Source organism: Mauremys mutica, unplaced genomic scaffold, assembly GCF_020497125.1.
Source record: "Mauremys mutica isolate MM-2020 ecotype Southern unplaced genomic scaffold, ASM2049712v1 Super-Scaffold_100084, whole genome shotgun sequence".
In the NCBI taxonomy this organism is placed as follows: Eukaryota; Metazoa; Chordata; order Testudines; family Geoemydidae; genus Mauremys; species Mauremys mutica.
Genome location: NW_025423260.1, coordinates 1931507 through 1951513, shown reverse-complemented (window position 1 = coordinate 1951513; position 20007 = coordinate 1931507). Strand labels below are relative to the sequence as shown.

Below are 20007 nucleotides of genomic sequence, written 5' to 3'. Positions count from 1 at the left end.
CTTGACAGGGGGGGAGTGCCAAAGACTGAGCCCCAGTGCGGGGAGGGCAAAACCAAAGCCTGAGGGATTCAGCCCTGGGTGGGGGGGGCTCAGACTTTTGGCTTCAGCCCCAGGACCCAACAAGTCTAATGCCAGCCCTGGTGACCCCATTAAAACAGGGTCACAACCCACTTTGCAGTCCTGACCCACAGCTTGAGAACCACTGCTCCATGCTGAGGGGGGAGAGTTTTCCTGTTGGTGTAGTCAATCCACTTCCCCAGGAGATGGCAGCTCTGTCATGGGGAGAAGCTATATCAGTGGGGGTGCAAGCTGTGGTGTTTACCACATTTAAGAAGTTTAATCAAACCCCATTTTTAAAACCACCTGTGGTCTGGGAATGGCAAAGGAGCTCGATGAAGCAGGGTCTGTCCTTCAAAGTCCTGGAGATCACAAATCCATACTCCTGTTGTAATGGGGGTATAGCTCAGTGGTAGAGTGTTTGAGTGCAGATCAAGTGGTCCTTGGTTCAAACCCCAGTGCCCTCTTAAAGAAAAAAAAACATTTTTATTTCCATTCTCCATTATGTTCAGGAGCTCCACCATACGAGGATGCTTGAAATGCATGTGAACACTCAACATTTCGCTGTCCAAATGCAAAAAAACCTAGCAAACCTGTCCATCAGCTGAAATCAGTTCCAATCCTCTAAGTGTCTAGTTTATGTTTTCATCAATTAAACAAAGGTATCATTCCCTGAAGCAGAGCACAAGTTTGAAATACAGGCAGCATAGAGCCAATATTCATAATGTCAACTACCAAAAAAAGATACACATCTAGAGATAGCATCATTATAATCAGCCAATCAGAACCTCTCCACAGACCCCTTACACGACCACTTCTCTGTAATATTGGCTGCAAATATAGAACAGTGGTTGCAACGGTGATCTATACAGTTACAGATTATGTCAATAACGTCAAAGGAGGTGACACAGCATCAGTGTCACAGCATCCCACTGCTTGCATCCGAAGAAGTGGGTATTCACCCACGAAAGCTCATGCTGCAAAACGTCTGTTAGTCTATAAGGTGCCACAGGATTCTTTGCTGCTTCTACAGAACTAGACTAACACGGCTACCCCTCTGATACTTGACAGCATCAGAGAGACTGATACTGGAATAGCCTCCAGTTTTGGTGTCCTCGTTTGAAAAAGATGTTGTGAAATTGGAGCTGGGGCAGCAAAGAGTCACCTAATGTTCTGAGGACTGGAAAAAATGCCTTCTAGGGAGCTATTGAAAGAGCTCAACCTGATTAGCTTATCAAAAGAAGATTGAAAGGTGACTTCATTGAAGTGCTGAAGTGCCTTAATGGAGAGAAAATATTGGGTATTAAAGGGCTCTTGAATCGAGCAGAGAAAGGCATAAGAAGACCCAATGGCTGGAAGGTGAAAAGAGACAAATTCATATTACAACTAAGGCACAAATAGTCAACAGCGAGGATGATTCATCACAGGAACAAGCTACCAAGGAAAGTGGTGGATTCTCCATCTCTTGATGTCATTTCATGAAGACTAGATGCCTTTCTGGAATGTGTTTGCCCCCAAAGTAGCTCTTGTGTCATACAGGAGGCCTGTGATATGCAGGGGGTTACATTAGATGCTCTAATGGTCTCTTCTGGCCATAAAGTCGACTAATTTCTGAAAAACTGAGTGTAGCATTGGGAGCAGCGTCAGATGTTTCCCTGTCTAGCCGGCTTGCTGCCTAGAACGAACGCTCCTTGAGTGGGGTGATCCACAGGGAGTAGCTCAAACCTGCAAAGTGCCTGGCCAGGGGCAGGATATTAGCACAGCAAGGGAGGGGTGTGGCAGTGACATCACAAAGGCCTTTGGCAGGACCTCAGCCTATTGGTCCAAGGTGGTGGGGAGGTGGTGACCTCACAGAGAGATGCTGACATCAGCCAGGCAGGACAGGGGCGAGGGGCCAGGGAAACCTCAGAGACACCCTGTGGCTTTGCTCCAGCAAGTCTCCTTCTCCAGGTCTCTCTTTGAGGACTGAGGGAGTATTTGGGTTCACGGACGTGAGCGCCAGGAGGAACCTCTTTCGAGTTTTCTCCTTCCCTTTCAGTGATTTTACTAGAAAACAGCCGTCCCTGTTTAGAAGGTAAGAGCCTCCTCGAGGTCTGAAACCTGTTCAGTCTGATTCATCTGGTGACAGGTCACTTCCCTTCTCTGTACCTCAGGCTCCTCCCCATCTGCCCAATGGGAACAGGGACAGTTCTCGAACTCTGGGCAGCTTTGAGCCTGAGTGAGATAAGGGGCGTTAAAGCCCTGTGTGAAGGAGAAAGGGGAGTTTCACGGTGTTTAGCAACAAGGAATTCTAAAGTTTGCTAAAATGTCTAGTCTGTGGAAACAAGAAATGGTCAGGGCCAAACTTTTTAACCATTGCCTTTTCTAAAGCCCATTCAGGGATTTGAGTTTCTGTCTTTTAGGTACCTGGGGTTCTTTGCCAGCAGGAGAGAAGAGGTTCCTGCCTCAATTTTTGTGGTCTTAACAAACCAGGTGTTGTGCCCCAGTTCTCGTCTGAGATCCCTGAAAAAGAACATCTTCACATCCATGAACAAGACAGGACCTATCTTTCAAAGGGGAACAAAGAGACCCCTGGGACTTGCAGACTAGCCAGCCTCACTTCCATAGCTGGAGAGATACTGGAATACATTCTTAAACACTCAGTTTGTCAGCAGCACCTACAGGATAATTTGGTTCTTAGGACGAGTGAGCATGGATTTGTCAAGAACAAATCATCCCAAACCAATCCTCTTTCCTTCTTTGGCAGGGTTCCGGGCCTAGTGGAGGTGGGTAAACAGTATGAATGATGATTTGGAAAATGGAGTGGAGAGCATGTATCTAAAATGTGCAACTGACACCAAGCACTTTGGAGCTCAGGATTGGAATCCAAAACACCCTTAACAAATTGGAGACTTGGTCTTCTTGAGCCAAACCCCATGGCTGGGCCCCTCTCTCTAGACTGGGCTGAAGTGAAACCCCAGAGCCAAACACTCCTCCTCCTGGGCAGTGCGCTCCAACCTTGAATGGTCAGATGCTGCTTAGCGCTGTCAGAGCAGCTTTGGCTGGGGGATTCTCCCAGCACTTTCCAATAGCGGGAAGGTACGAAATCCCCATTTGCCTGCTGGGGACGGAGCCCTAGAGGGGGGAGCAACTTGCCCAGAGTCCCCCAGGAAAAGGAAAACAACCAGCAGTGGAACCGATAGGAAACCCAGCAATGGAACCCAGGAATCCTGGGGGTGTTCTAGGGTGACCAGATGTCCCAATTTTATAGGGACAGTCCCAATTTTGGGGTCTTTTTCTTATCTAGGATTCTATTACCCCCCACTTCCTGTCCCGATTTTTCACACTTGCTGTCTGATCACCCTCGGGTGTGCACGTGTGTGGGTCCCAGCTGCTCCCTGCTCCCCTCATTGAAGCAGGTGTGCAGGGTTAGTGCCCTGGGAACTGCAGGGCACCAGTGGCCATGGGGCTGGCTGGAGGTAGGGTCTGGCTGCAGGCAGGGCAAGGGGTGCGGGGCTGGCTGGAGACAGGGGTGTGTGGGGCAGGCTGGCTGGCTGCAGGCAGGGCAAGGGGTGCGGGGCTGGCTGGAGACAGGGGTGTGTGGGGCAGGCTGGCTGGCTTCAGGCAGGGACGCAGGGGGGTGCATCAGGGGTTGGCAGGGCTGGAGACAGAGGAGTGCGTGACTGGCTGGCTTCAGGCAGGGGGGTGTGGCAGGAGTTGACTGGAGACGGCAGGGTGTGCACAGCTGGGGGTGTGTGGGGGCTGGCTGGCTTTGGGCGGGGCTACAGGGGGTGCGGCAGGAGTTAGCTGGAGACAGGGCAGGGGGGGTGGCAGGGGCTGGCTGTGGGCAGGGGGTGTGGGGCTGGCTGCAGGCAGGGCAGGGAGGACGCAGCTGGTGCGGGCAGGGCAGAGGGTGCAGGGTTGACTGGAGACAGAGGCTGGCTGCGGGAAGGGCAGGGGGTGCAGGGCTCGCAGAAAATGTACTGAGAGGTATTTTAAGGTGAAGATAACACCATGGCTACCAGGTGACTGGCACATCCTGGGTTAAAGAAAGGAAGGGACCTGGAGTTAATAGTCTGAAGTATTTGTGTTACCAACCCTGTCGCTGTCTGACCCCCCTTCAATGCAGAGCAGGTGTGTACGTTGCTGTGTGGAACGCACAGACTCCTGCAGAGCAGGGGCAGCTGTTTCCAGGGCAGAGAGCCTGGCACTTAGGAGACTTTCTTGACTTGCTGTTTTGAAGCAATTCAGTAAAATAACAGTGGAGCTACAATGTCCGGTCCAAAATTTCAGCCCCCCTGGTGCAAAAACGCTATTTTAGGATATAAACAGGAGGCTTCCAGCGCTAGGACACCTGACCAGAGAGCTCAGTGGGGGCGTAACAGCTGCTGACTCTGAGGGTCCTGGGCTAAATCCACTTGCAGGTGGAGGCGTTTTGATTTATTTGATCGATAATGAGGAAGGCGAAGATTTAATCCCAGGTATTTTTAGTAAATGTCATGGGCAGATCACAGGCAAAAACCAAAAGCTCATTGCCCATGACCCGGCCATGACTTATACCATAAATACCCCTCACTGAATCGTGGGGAGGGAGGCCCAGGGGGTCCGTGGCACCAGCTGTGGGCACAGGGAGTCCAGGGGGCCCGTGGCACCATGTACTGGGGGAGATGCCCCGGGGACCCACTGCCACTCCAGATGCTGCCAGGTGCGGGGAGCCCCAGAGGCCAGCCCTGCTCCGGCCACCTCTGGACAGGTGCCAGGAGCCACTGAGCTGTGGCTGCTGCTGCCACCCTTGGAACCACTGCTCAAGCTGCCCCCAGGCCAGCTGCTGGGGCAGCCACGGAGTCAGCCGCAGTGGCCACTGCAGAAGTCACAGAATCTATGACTTGTGCAGCCTCCGTGACACAGAGGGATCCCTAATAAAGAGACAAACCCCTCCCTGCTGTGACTGCAGTTCCTGGAAGGAAAGAAAAGAACAGAAAGTGAAGAGAGAAGGAAAGAGAGAGACTCCCTGTCACCTCTCCCCCCTGCTCCCTCCCCCTTGTATTCTGTAACCCCATCTCACTGGGTTCCCTGTGCTGGTGCCATGGGGGTGACACTAGAGTTCTGGGGCTTTGGGGGGAGGGGAAGGGGGCTCTTCACTTCTCAGCATTTCACACAAATTTGTCTTTGGGCTGAAGTTTCTCCTGTGAGGCCTCTCAGTCAGAGCTGTACCCCACCCCCTTCAGTGGGGGTGTGTGTAAATTGCAGAGAGGCAGAGAAGTCGCCCATAAATTGTTCTGGTGACTGGTTCTGACCTGGGTCCCACGTCCTCTGACACAGGATCATGTGCAGAACATGGGAGCTCTGGCTTGTCCTAAATGCTGTAGAGTGTGAGTTCCTGGAAAGGGCAGGGGAGAGGGAGCAAGAGGAGAAAGGCAGAGACATTGGAGACGAGGAATTGGGGGGAGGAGAGAACAGAGAGACAATAAATGATTGAAGCAGAACAGGTGTCCCAACTCCATCTTGCTCATCACAGGTGTTCAGAGAGACAGGCAGTTGCAGGTTTTCCAGTGTCAAGTCTGAACTTTGATTCTAACAATGTGCGTTGAAATATCAAGGGGATCTCCACATACCTGATCTCTTCCCCCATCCCCTTTTTTGTATTAATTTTAATTTTGACGTGTTTGGCTTAACCGTGATCGTCTCTTTCCCCACCTGTATTGCAATTTGGGGGTTATGTTTATTTTGCCTCCCTTTTGTTCATGTCATTATAATTGTAACAGCAAAGGAATCTGCAGGAGCAAAAACTGACTCAAAACTTCATTTCCCCATCAGGCCAGAACATCCTACAAACAGCTCACGCAGCTGGAAACATAACACGCAAGGCCCAGGGATGGGAGATGCAGGTTTCCAAGGGTTCTGTCTTTCTCAGATGACACATTCCAGCCCCTTGTGTGCCTCCATCCTGTATGACCTGCTGGACTTTGACACATTTATTATTTCATTCTATAGATAATGTGATTGTAACACAATGTGACTGAAATTAAACCACTTCCAAATGAGGAAACAACAGACGAGAAAAGCCATTATTGCATTGGCTTGGAATCAAACCCAGATCAATGGCTTAGAAGGCACCTACACACACCACTATACCACCAATGCATCTGGCAGGAGTAGCTTTCCTGCAGGCTCTGTGTGCTGGCAAAGGGGGTGACACATGACCACAGAGTTAGTGAGTAGGGTGGATGGGCTGGAAGCTGCCGCACACTTGGGAGCAGAGTTACCATCCCAGAGTGACTGAAAGGGGGCAATGGTGAAAACAGAGCTCATTGGGAGCTGGCCTCACACCCGCCCCACACAAATCTTCCCTGAGAAGGAAGGGGACAGCTTGTTTCAAAGACCAGTTTTGTGTTTGTTCCTGCTACATACGGAGGGGCTGGGTAGTGCTGATACCACCCCCCAGACTCTGGGAGGATAAGGAACAAATTCAGGCTGCCAGTGACCTGCAGGAGGGAGATGATCTTTTGACAGTGACGGACGCCTCGTCCTAAAGGCCTTTGTCTGCCCCCTTCCAGTGACTGTTTGGCACAGGAATGCAGCCCCCACTCCTGGGTCTCTCCTGGGGAAATAATGTTTCTGTGCAAAACACCAAAGCTTTTAACAGAAAGGAAGAAAAGGAAATGGCCACATGATGGGACTAGGACATAAGGAATGAAACACAAGATGCTTCTCCATGTGCATTGACTTTTAACCTTGTTTGTGGTGGTGTTGTATCCATGTTGGTCCCAGGGGTCCTCTGGGGCGCTGGGCATTGGCCACTTTCGGGAGAGTGGGCTAGATGAACTGGTCTGACGCAGTATGGCTGTTCTTATGTTCTAACTGCTGGTTATGGAGGAGACGACCTTCCAGGCTACACAGAACTGAAGAAGGGTGCTGGGTTAGCTCCACAGCTTGTCTCTTTCACCAACAGAGGTTGGTCCTTTTACTCTCACCCGCCTTGTCTCTCTTGGACTCTGAAAAGTGTTTTCTCTCCACTCCCCTTGGAGAGAAGTTAAGTTTCCCTTTGGGCAACTATCAGGCTGAAGCAAATGTATTGACTGTGACACTAGAATTGAAGATTTAATATTATAAATAAATGAGTCTAAACCTGAGGTTCTGGTTTTCACATTGGTTTTTCTAACTCCGTTCCCAATGCTCTTCTAGAAAGGCCTCCAGGCTGCCTGCCCAGCCCAGCAAAAGTGGCCAGGAGAAAGCCCACACTGCTGCTCTTTCAGGTAGTTGAAGGCTGCTATCAAATCCCCCCTCACTCAGTCAGTCCCCAGTCTGTGGCAGTGCATAGGATTCTTCCGTCCTAAGTGCAGGACTCTGCACTTCTCCTTGTTGAACCTCCTCAGATTTCTTTTGGCCCAAACCTCCATTTTGTCTAGGTCGCTCTGGACCCAAACCCTGTCCTCCAGCGCTTGGATTCTTTACATGCTTTCACAGAGCAAAGAGCATATGTTCCATGATTTCATAGGGCAGAGTTTTGTGCTATCGGGAGCTTTCCCTGTGTGAATTTGACAGGTGGATCAACACAGAGACACATTGTGACCCTTCTCAGGGTGCTGAGGACTGTGAGTCTCCTTGTTGCCACCTGCCACAAGGAAGAGGGAGTTTTGCATTTGGCAGCTGGATGTTAGTGACCAAACTCAACAGCCTGCTGGAACTCAAGGACCCTCCTCTGAGCTACAGCAGCCACCTTAACCCTTGAGTTCCTTCCATGTGTCCCCCTCGGGGGTCCAGCCCAGATCACCAGATACTTGGTGAAATCCCAGATCCTTTCTTCCCCAAGTATCCCAGGTTACTAGTTTTACTGTGGACCATTGCTACTGTATCTCATTCAGCACCTGAGTCCAGTTATCAAAAAATTTATTTAACAATGGATAGAGATTTAAACAAACGTGAGTGATGGAAACCAACTGTTACCACTAAACAAAGGCAGAAAATGATAGAATAGAAAGACCAGCACAAAAAAACAGAGAGAGAAACAATAAGATACTAAAAGGACAATGGTTGGAACTCTCCATTTCTCTCAGTCTTTGGATTGATGGGTACTAGAGCTGTAGCAACAGTTGAGGAATCAGGGTAAATTAAATCTAAGGTTTGAGCTGCTAGTGAAGCATTTCCCACACTCACGGCATTCATAGGGCCTCTCTCCTCCATGGATTGTTTGATGCCTAATAAGGTGCGAACTGCGATTGAAGGTTTTCCCGCACTCACGGCATTCGTAGGGCCTCTCCCCTGTGTGGATCCTCTGATGTCTAGAAAGGTCTGATCTGTGAGTGAAGCTTTTCCCACACTCAGTGCATGTATTTTTTCTCTTTTGCCTGAGGATTTCCTGCTGTGTTGTGGTTTCCATGAGGACCTTCTGAGTTCCCCAACAGGAAATAAATTTATCCATTTTCTCCCCTGGCTGGTTTCCTTGATCTGTTTCTGGTCTGTGCTGAATCTCCCAGGATTTTCCCTGCTCATGACTCCTGGACACATTCCTTTTCGATCTTTGCGATAATGCTCTGTTTTTACCCACTGGCTCAACATTTTCAGGCTGAGAATTCTGCTTCTCTTTCTCACATGCTATTGCATCACCAGCTGTGACAGAGACAGAAACCTCAGACAGGGATGGAAAGGGGAAGACCAAATGAAAACAAGTGCTGAAGACAGGTCAAATAAAAATCAGGAGCTGAACTCCCCCAAACTCTTCTCCCAAATAGGAGAGAGGAGGGGGATGAATTCATATCCCATCCAAATACGCAGGGGGAAGGGAGGAAGCTACTGCCTGGTGTCTGCTAGGATCTACAGGAAGCCATGAACTATATTTACCCTGAGGACACGACTCCTGCTAGGGACAATAATGAACTGAGAGATCTCCCCAAGGGCTTTGTTGCGCATCCCAGATGTTTCCTTCAGGCACTTACAGATTCTGAGGTGGTTTAATGTTTCCTCATCTGTGCAGGGAGTTCTCAGGATCTGTCTTTCCTCTGAACCCTGGAGGTCTGGGACCCATGGCTCTTCCCCTTGTTCCAGCTGATAGATCTCATTAAGTTGGAAAACTAGAAACCCTGCTCAGATGAAAGAAAACAAAGGAGTTCAGTTGATTTCATAAGACTTGGTCATAAAAAAAACATTCTATTAATTTAACTTCAGTGCTTACTGTGACCTGGTGGGCCAGGGGCAGTTCTCATGAAAATGCCAAAGTTAGGGCAGGCTGAAAAAGGGAGAGCAGATGCTCCCAAAACTGCTGGTTAACACTGAAGTTAAACTCACTGACCAGTCACCAACTGTGCTTCTGATCCCCCACACGGGTTATCGAGAAGCTGAAAAAATAAATCACACGGCCCCCTTTATTGCATCCCTGTTCTCTGACTCCTAATCAGCAGCGAGGTCCAGTACAGTGAGAGGTTATTTAAAAACTGCTCACATAAACAAAGTGTTCCTCTGACCCCAAAGGGTCAGCCACATCACCAGGTCAGTATAGGTTTGGATATTACCCAAAATTCCATCCTTCCAGACAATCCTTTAGCATCTAAACTAAAGGTTTAAAGGAAAGAAGGACAGAAAGAAGTTAAATGGGAATGCAGTCAGATACATTCCAAAATGGATATGTCAGGTTCTTAGCAGTATTGGTGAGTTGAAAATCCGTCTGGAACACATCCACAGATTGGATGGGTCATTCACTCCTTTGTTCCAGGGTTCAGTTTGTAGAGAAGTTGCTCCAGATGTAGGAAGGGGGATTGAAGACAAAATGGAGATGATGCAGCTGCCCTTTATATTCCTTTTTCCATGTGGCCTGTACTTCCTGTGTCCCAAACACAAGATTCACAACACATGGCACGGAAAAGCCTTGGAGTTCTCAGTAGAGAGGCATACCCTGGCATGTCTTGCTGACTCAATAGGTGTATCCCCTTGGTCCTTTCCATGGGCTCATTGTACAGCTGATGACTCTCAATGGGCCATCAAACAGGCTAGGCAGTGTTGATTTCAATATGTCTGGGGGTGTCACCCAGAAACACTGCACAAGTCTGGAAGTACAGATATACCCTGAATATCTATAACTCACAATACAAAGGTGATACAAACGTAGAAACAAAATCATCATACTTGGCAAATCATAACATTTTCACTGACACCTTACATGGCATATCTAGCACGATTCATTGCAATTTTATCAGATTATATTATTATTTTATTATTAATACCAAAGTGTCTCACAATTCCATACAGTGTCACACTTGGTAAACCAGTGAATTCCCAGGACCAGTTCCCCAGGTCCTTGAAGATGCCAAACACTGTGCTTATGAGGGATTGAAATAGCCACATATCTGCTGGGAACACACACACACAGACACTGTGTCAGTCTATACCCCTGTGTTCACTCTTCTAGAAAATTATGATCAATTTTGTACACAGTATGGCTTGTGAGGTATCATTTGTAAATGCATAATCTACTGAATATTATCCTCCTGTTAAAATGTGTAGTAACACTGTATGTAAAGTTATGAGATTTTACTGTATATTACTGAAAAAGTTACAATTCTGGGGAACACCCACAGACCAGTTCCTCAGAGACAGCAAGGCAAACAGCTGGTCAAACAGCCATTCTCCTGCAGGGGGAAGGTGTGAAGAAGACATTTACATTCCATCACAGGGACCTCTTGAAGCTGTTGTGGAAAACAACCACACGACTGATTTTGAATAAGCTCAGCCTGAGGCTCTTTTGTTGGTTAAAAGTGTGCAGGGGGCAACAGCTATTGGAATAATGTCCCCCTGAGCTAAAAATCACACAAGCCTTTTAAAGCTTAAAACCCCAAACAATGACACATACGTTGCACGTTAATTTCCTTATTTGGAATATATTGCAAAATATGATGCAGGTCAAAAGTAAGCTGAACAGTCTGTTTTCCATATTCGGCCTTTCCTTTTATTATTACAACACCTGGTGATATGGGAGCAAGACTCTGCATGTCTCAAGAAATGTCACTACCAACCTAGGCCATTTTCACATGCTGGGGTGCAATCCAGAGCAGTGAGGAGTTGTATCATCTGTAATCCTGGGTGAGATTCAGTGTTCTGCTGCTGGAGCTACCCTGTCTGGATACTCCCAGCCAGCACTGAAGGACGCACCGAGTGTCTGTGTGATAAGTAACCCTGGACCGGCAGCTCTGACTCCAGCCACCTGCTTGTTACACCCCAAGCACATTCTGGTTTGGGTAGAGAAGGCCAGGGGTAGGAAGCTTCTGTTCGTTATGCTGGACCTAATCCCCAGTTTTACTTGAGTAAAGAGGAGATATTTGACACTGTGTGATACGGCTCCTGTGCTGTGTTCCCAAAGTGTTCTGCAGCAGGGAAGGATCTCTGGTAGTGTGTGTGTGCCACTGGTATATTGGGGTGATGCTGAAACAGGACAGATTAGAGGTGGCATTGTGGGGGTGGCATGAACCTTCACTCTTCATTTCCCCTTCCCAGAACAGAGGGGACTGGAATCCTTACCCAGCGAGGTCACATTCTCATAGTTCTCCTGCATGACATCCCAGTAGAGGGCTCTCTGAGTGGGGTCCAGCAGAGCCCCCTCTTCTCTGGTGAAATACACAGCCACCTCCTCGAAGGTCACCGGCCCCTGAAAAAGTAAGAGTCCAACACTCAGTACCTGCTGCCCCACTCACAACCCCACTATTCACGGAACAGCTGCACTAGGGAAATGGAAGCTCGCGGAGGCACATGTTAACAGAGTCCCACCTCACCTTGCCTAGAGCAGCCAGGTGGCATCAGAGGGTAGAAAGAGAGAACCTTTGTGTCTCCCAGCTGGCAGACAGAGGCAGGGTCTTCACATTTATCACATAGCTACTAGCCAGAGCTTGATATAGGAGATGGGGCTGTCTCTGGACCCTGCTGGTGGCTCCCTGGTAGGAATCCCAACACTCTCCAAATAAAATATATGGAAGAAAGGGGAAGTCAATAGTAAAGAATAGAAGTTAAAAGATCAGAATTGTAGAAAACTGGTAAAGAAAGCTATCAGAAATCAATGACCAATTAATGACAATAAGAAGGAAGTTTTTAAAAGTATATTAAGTGCAAACTTAATCCTAACAATGGTACTTTAGTAGATAGAAATGGCAGAATTATCAAAAATAATGCAGAAGAGGTAAAAGTCCTCAATAAATATTTTTCTCCTGGATTTGGAGAAAAACAGATGACGTACTCGTATCATAAGATGTTGATGGCGACACTCTTTCCATTCCAACAAGAAGTCACGAGGACATTAAACAGCAGCTATTAAAAGTCAGACACGTTTAAAGCAGCGGGTCCGGATAACTTGTATCCAAGACTTTCTAAAAGACCTGAAGTCTGACATCTATACTCATCAAGAGAATGGAGCAGCCAATACTGGATTTCATTCATTAATAAAGAATCAAAGAAGGGTAATATGATTAGTGCCCATTAACAAAGGTTTAGAGAAAATAGAGCCTATCAAACTAACGGGATATCCTTATTGGATGAGATCAAAAGTTTGGTTGCAGCTAATAGTATTGATGTAATTTACCTAAACTTCTGTAAGGGATATGACTTGATCAGCACAATATTTTTATTAAAAAACTAGAATGATACAAAATAAACACGGCATACATTAAATAGATTAAAAACTCTGATAGTAAATGGGGAACCATAGTCGAGTGGATTTATTTCTAGCGGGTTCCATTAAGGAACTGGAAGTTTTTGCAGTTTTCAAGAGGGGAGAAAAACCAAAATCTGTGATTTCACCTCACAGTGTTTGATAAGTGGCTAGAAAGTTATCACGGTGACTGGGCCTGGCCGGGGAATGTCGGGCAGTGCTTGGAGTCAGGATTCTGGCATAAGCTAATCAGGGAGAAGAAGCGAGGTCGGGAGCAGCCCCCAGAGCCCCAGCCAGCCCCCCCACCAGATATTCCCTGGGACCCAGCCCCCAGAGACCCTGGCCAGGGACCTCAGATACCCCTCAGAGCCCCACCAGCCAGAGAACCCTCACCAGACCGTCACTGCCAGATTGGGAATCCCAAAGGGTTCCCCCCACCAAGAGACCCCAACAGCCAGAGACCCCCCAAAAGGGACCCCCACTGGGAACTCAGTCCCTCACTACCTGCCTAGGATCCCCCCTGCCCTCCAGCAGGATCTGCCCTGCCCTTTGCCTGGCACCCCCTCCTCCCCCCTGCGGGATCCCCTGATGCTTTACAGGGGCACCCCCTGGCCTAGCGCCGGGGATTCTCCCCCACACACTCTGTGCACTGGGCACGGCAGCGATCCCAGGAGCCAGCTGGGGAAACCCAGACAGAGCCCTTGGCACAGCACCAGGCTCCCTCTAACCCCCTGTCCCGCCTCCCCAAGAGACACCCACCCCGGCTGTTCTGCAGCCAACAGGCCCCCAGCGATACCCACCTCCAGGACCCACAGCCTCAGGGCTGGGCACATCACACCCACCCCCTGAAACCCCAAATCTCCAGATCCCACCAACCTCACTAGGGTACCCCCTGCCCAGCCACCCAGAGGCCTCCCCCCACCACAATCCCCCTTCAGCTGCAATCTCCCCACACAGCCCCACCCCCACCCAGCAACACTGTTACCTCACAGTGCCTGAGAAGTGGATAGAAAGTGACCACCGCCCCCTGCTGGCCAGTCACAGGGGCAGAGGGAGCCCTGGGGGATGCCTCTTGAACAGGAGAATGGAAGGCCTGGAGGGACAAAATAGGTAAGAAATGTCCATGGCCTGTCACTAGCAAATAATGGCTACCATGGATCCACCCCAGAGGTGGCTGCATCTTAGCACTGGGGGAAGCAACCCCTCACAGAGGCCTTTTGCCATGGGGCTTGGGATACTTCTCAACTCACACTGCACTCAGAATGACCTCCTCATCGCGTGCCAGCTGGAGAAAAGAAAAGGGTCCAGCCAACTCTTCTGTTACCGGTTGGGAACCACTGACCCCCCAAACATGGGGAGGCCTCTGGCTTTGATGGGTATTAAATATGTGGCTGGTCTCTTTCTTCGGCAAACATTTTAACAGAGGTAAAGGAGGGAACAAATGATTCGCAAAGGAGTCAGGAAAGATGATCTCTGGGCAATTTAACCCCCTACAACATCCACGATGGAGAAGAACTCAGAGCAACAGGTTCCCTTGAAGGAAGAAGTTGCTGGGAGAAACACGGGGAACAGCCCCAAACCCGAGATGATTTTTAACTGACATTTGGTAATGACACAGAAAGAGGCAAAACCTGAGCTTTGAGAGCAACGTTCAGAAATGAAAGAGAAAGGGTGGAAATCTGAGAGATTTTGGATCCATTTTGCAAATTATAGAGGGGAAAGTGGAAAATCAGAGGGATTTTATATCAGTTGTTGATAGGAGGTAAAATCTGAGTGTTTCACATCAATATTTGATAAATGAATAAAGAGGAAATGGGCAACATTTGCAAACATTTTATATCCATGTTCAAGAAGCTGAGAAAAGGTGCAAATCTGAGATTTTCTTGGTATTTTATAATTAGAGAGACAGGGGAAAATCTCAGGGCATATTCAATTAGAAATAGACAACAAGAGAGCAGTGGGGCAAACGTTTAGGTTATTTTATATGAATCTTTGAGATTTGCAAAGAAAATATGTCACAAACTGCGTATTTGATAACATGAGAGAAAAACACCAAGATCTGAGGGAATCTGATATTACTGTTAACGAACTAGTGGAAAAGCAGGACTGTTGGACTGGATTTTATACGACTGTCCAATACATAAACACAAAGTGATGGTTCCCCCCACCCCCACCATTCCCATGGGCAGCAGGGAGCCCTTTGAGGAGCTGGTTAAAAGGGCAAGGGAGGGGGAGCTGGAAGGTCCCTGGATGAGGGAAGGGGGCAGCAGTGGGGGATGGGCGGGTGACTGGCAACTGATGGTTGGGGGCAACTGTGTTGGTAGTTAGGGGGAACAACTGGGATTGGAAAATGGGGGTCTGAGCAGTCCCCATGGGGGACACGTGCACCTCCCTTCCCTGCCCTGGCAGAGAACAGGCATCTCCTAGAAGATCAGGGCTGGAAGGGACCTCAGGAGGTGTCTAGTCCAACCCCCTGCTCAAAGCAGGACCAAACCCAACTAAATCCCCAAATGGCCCCCGCAAGGAGTCAGCTCCCAGCCCTGGGTTTAGCAGGCCAGTGCTCAAACCACTGAGCCATCCCGTCCCCACTCCAGGGGCAGCCATGTGCTGGAGAATGACTCAGGGCAATAATTTCCCACCTGAACAAGGACAAATCGCTGCAGATCAAATGGGTGGGAAAATGCCCCTCACTAGAGAAGATTTTAAACTGACGTTTGAGACTCATGGGGAGAATGGGGGAAATCGGGGGAGACCGGAGAGCTGATCATTGGAGGGGAAAGGGGGGAAATCGCCCCAGATTTAATAGCCCCATGTGAGATACTGAGAGAAAAGGGGCAGAACTAGAGAGAATTTTATCGGGGGCGAGAGGCAAGTGGCACAAACAGGGACAGGATCCAATTAACCCCCCTCCCGCCACTCCCCCCCCCCAGGAATTTCCTGGCTGCCCAGAGACAGTTCAACACCCCCCCCCGCGTCCCACTGACCTTCCCCTCCCTACAACTCCAGCTTCTCCCCTCCCTGCCTGACACCCCCCATCTCCCCCCACACCACAGGGGATCCCCCCACCAGGCCCCAGTCTCTGCCCCCCAAATCCCACTGGGGCTGAGGCAGCTCGGAGGCTTCTCCCAGGTTCCCCGGGGCAGAGTCACTTTCCTGCCCAGCCCCAGTGCCCCCCCCCGGGGTCTCTCACTCCCCGGGGGGCTCCGTGGGAGGCTGGACACCAGGGATGCAGGACGGCAGGAATGGGGGTGACAGGCCTCCTGTTCCTCAGTCTCACGGCGGGACCGAGGGGGCTCGTCGCTCTCCGGCTCGGGAGCACTGGGAAGACCCGACCGTGGAGGGGCCGTCGCTGGGGGGGGGGGCGGCCCCGCGCAGGCGCTGAGCACGTCCTTATATCACTTCTGTGGCAGGAAAAGTGCTGAGGAGATGGAACGCTGAGGGCTGGTTTTGGCGGGAAAAACCCGTTTGGACTGGTTTGAGCCTGTGTCCTGATGGTAAACAAGTCCCCTCTCAGAGATGGAGTCCAGGGGTCAATAGTTCATATGCTCCAGATTGGATCTTATTGTAAAGCCAGTGATTTACCTCATAAACATCTTATTAACCAACTAATTGAACCTATTGAACAGTTCATACTTCTCACACCTTACAATGAGATTAAAAAAAAACAACACAGACAAACCTTGTCAGTAACAGCTAATGTCCTAACTGGGAAATCAGCAGCGGTTTGTAGCGGGAGGAGCGCACAGTCTGAATGTGTATGACCTGACCCCAGCCCCCAGCCCCACATAGCGGTGGGGCTTGGCACTCTCTGTGCATTGGTGTGGTGGCTGAGTGGTTCACCAAGCAGTGACAATCCAAGGAGGTTCCCTGAGTCAGTATCACTCCTGAGGAGATTCTGCACCAAAAAAATTCTGTGCACAATATTTTAAAATTCTGCAAATTTTATTTGTCAATAAATAAGTGTGGAGGCTCCAGCGTGGCAGTGGGGAGCACTGGCTGCTGGACGCACAGAGGTGGCAGCAGCAAAGAATCCTGTGGCACCTTATAAACTAACTGACGTTTTGCAGCATGAGCTTTCGTGGGTGAATACCCACTTCGTCGGATGCAAGAGGTGGGAGATCACCCTGCAGCCTCCTCTCCCCTCCAGGGAAACAGACTTGGTGGTGAGGCTGCACCTCTCTGCTGCCTACTCCAGGAGCCCCAAAAAGACTCCCCAGAACTGCTCATGAGGGGCACATGTGCCTTCCCTTTGCTTCCCCATCAGAAAGTCAGAAAGCCTGAGCAGCTGGCCCCGGGTGATTTGAAAGGACCCGGGGGCTCCTGCCACCACTACCGGCAGTACAGCGGGACTAAAATGGATTCCTGCCCACCCTCCCTCCGCATGGCGCACCACTCCCAGAAGCACATCCCTGCAGCCACCGTGGGGTGTGTCTCTCGCATGCTGCCACCACCCCAGGTGCCAACAATGCCATTGGAACTGCGGCAATGGGAGCTGCAGGGGTGGTGCCAGCAGGCAGTGGTGCCAGGAGACCCACACCCCCCGGGCCTCCTCCATGTAGGAGTTGCTGCCAGATGGGGGTGTGGGTCACTTTCGGGAGCTGCCCAAGATAGGTGCCACACCCCAACCCTCTGCCACAGCCCAGATCCCACACCCCGCCCACACCCAAACTCCCTCCCAGAGCCCACCACTGCCCCCCAACTCCCTGCCCCAGCCCAGAGCCCACATCCAAACTCCCTCCCAGGGTCCACCCCCCGCCTCCCCTGCACCCCAACCCCCTGCCCATCCCATAGCCTGCACCTCATGTACCCAAACTCCCCCCCCCCCAGCGCTTTGGAGAGGGCGAGGAAGGACGGTCAGGACTTGGACCAGTTCTGGGCATCACCAAAAGTTATATAAACCTGGTGACGCTGAGCTGGAGCCCTAGTCACTACACATCTCTCTCCTTACGGGGGGGGGACTCTGTGGGGCAGGGCGCTGCTGGGGGTTTATTCCTTCCTTTAATGGCTGTGGAAGGGGGAACAGGGAGAGAATTTGCTCCTCTGTTCTCTGCGGAACATGTGCAGGCAGCGGGATTATCTCCAGGGCTGTAACAAAACACAAGCTAGCAGAGGGGGGGAAGGGATTTCCTGCAGGATCTATTCCCAGTGCAGCTCCCAAGCTGTGCCCTGGCGAGCTGTGCCCAGGGGATTTAGATGCTTTATGTAAGGGGACTGTTGCCCCCTTACTAACATTCAGTGGGGGGTTTGGTTGCTAGCTCCCAGCACTAAAAAGGGAGGTGTCGATGGGAAATCAGGAGCCTGAGACTGACAGTCCCCAGGAACAATGTGGAGAGACCAATGCTCCAGGTCAGCCTGATTGACAGGGCGGGCAGGCTATTCAAGGAGTCAGGAGGCCAGGGGGGTCCTGTCCTCCCTGTGAGCTGGAATTGTCTGAGTCACATGGAGTGGGGCCGAGCTAAGGAGAGAGCAGGGGACCCAAGCTGAGCTGATGGTAGCAGAGCTTCAGCCCCAAAGCCAGAGCACAGCCCAGAGAGAGAAGCCCTGCCCTGGGAGCAGAGCTGTAACAACTGGAGCCAGAGAGGCCAGACAAGCAGCCCGGAGCTGAAGGCAGAGCAGCAGCAGCAGCCGTGCTGAGGCAGAGCGGAGCTGGAGCAGTCCGGAGCTGGATGCGGTGAGCAGCTGGGGAGACCGAGGGGGACCCTGGGCAGTGGGCCCAGCACAGGGAGACGCCTCAGCCAAGAGGCCCTGCAGGCCAGATTTGGAGGGGGATCGTAACCCTGACAGGGCGGGGGTGATGCTGGGGAGAAGGGTCCTGCCACCCAGAGCCTGAGAGTGTGTGGCCACCGCCAGAGCAAGTGTCCAACCTGCAGCATCCCTGCAGCACAGCCAGGGCCTGAGGAGGCGGCCTGGGACCTACAAGGAACAGACTGTGAAGTGCCCTGATGTCCAGAGACACTTTTTGTGATGGTCCCTGCCACAGAGCGGGGTGATGTGTTTTCCTTTTACCTTTCCCATTTTTTCTTATTTTTTAAATTTTATTGTTAATTAAATAACTTGTATTTGCTTTAAATTGTATGATGTGATCAGTGGGTCAGGGAGGTGCGCAGTGCAAAGAGAGGGACACCCTAGCCCCTGTCCTGGGTGACCACAGCAGGGTTGGGGGGGTCGAGTCCCCCAGGAATCCTGGGCCCAGCCTTGTTGGGGTTACGAGGACTCTGCCAGACAGGAGAGTGGCAGGGGAGTCCTCAAGGGAAGGGAGGCCTCTGGGTAAAGGAAGTGGGAGTGAGGACTCGGATCCTTTTGCCAGCCCACTTCTCCGGGGTAGTGCAGAAGCCAGGAAAGTTCCCCACAATAGCAGGACCATTCCCCCACTTACATCTAGATACAGTACCAGGCACATATTTCCTTGGTCTTAAAAGAGAACAAGGACCTGAGTCTCCTCCCTGTCAATAACCCCCTGCTCTGCCAATCAGGGTAGAGACTGAGGACGGGAGGCTGAGGGTTCTCACCAGAGAGCCCAAAGGATGGCCCAGGTCATTGGTGGGGATCACTGCCCGAGCTCTATTTCAGCCCCACATTTTTGGGTGGACCTCCCACAGTGAGAGCTGCAGAGCACTCCCCCGCCACACACACACACACACACACACACATACACCCCTCTCCTGCTGTTGGGAGGGGAACAGGAGAAAGGACAAAAGAAGCAAAAGACAAAGAGAAAGGAGGGAGGGAGGGATGGAGGAAAAGATGAAACAAAAAGGACAAACCCCAATGTCCCCAGTGATTCTAAGGGACAGAATCCCAGGTGCGCAATAAAATTCAGCCTCTTTAAGCTCGAGTTTTCCATGCCCAGAATTCAACTGTCACCAGATGGATCAGACTGAACTGGTTTCAAACCTCGAGGAGGCTCTTACCTTCTAAACAGGGACGGCTGTTTTCTAGTAAAATCACTACAAGGGAAGGAGAAAACTTGAAAGAGGTTCCTCCTGGCGTTCACGTCCGTGAACCCGAATACTCTCTCAGTCCTCAAAGAGAGACCTGGAGAAGGAGACTTGCTGCAGCAAAGCCACAGGGGTCTCTGAGGTTTCCCTGGCCCCTCGCCCCTGTCCTGCCTGGCTGATGTCAGCATGTCTCTGTGAGGTCACCACCTCCCCACCGCCTTGGACCAATAGGCTGAGGTCCTGCAAAAGGCCTTTGTGATGTCACTGCCACACCCCTCCCTTGCTGGGCCAATGTCCTGCCCCTGGCCAGGCACTTTGCAGGTTTGAGCTACTCCCTGTGGATCACCCCACTCAAGGAGCGTTCGTTCTAGGCAGCAAGCCGGCTAGACAGGGAAACATCAGACG

At 50.7% G+C, this 20007-nt stretch overlaps 1 non-coding gene across 1 annotated transcript; it reads left to right on the top strand.

Annotated features, from left to right (window-relative positions):
* The first annotated feature begins 452 nt into the window (after positions 1-452).
* Positions 453-524, top strand: TRNAC-GCA. The gene has a single exon. It is a non-coding gene; the product is annotated as a tRNA-Cys (tRNA).
* Positions 525-20007: the final 19483 nt, after the last annotated feature.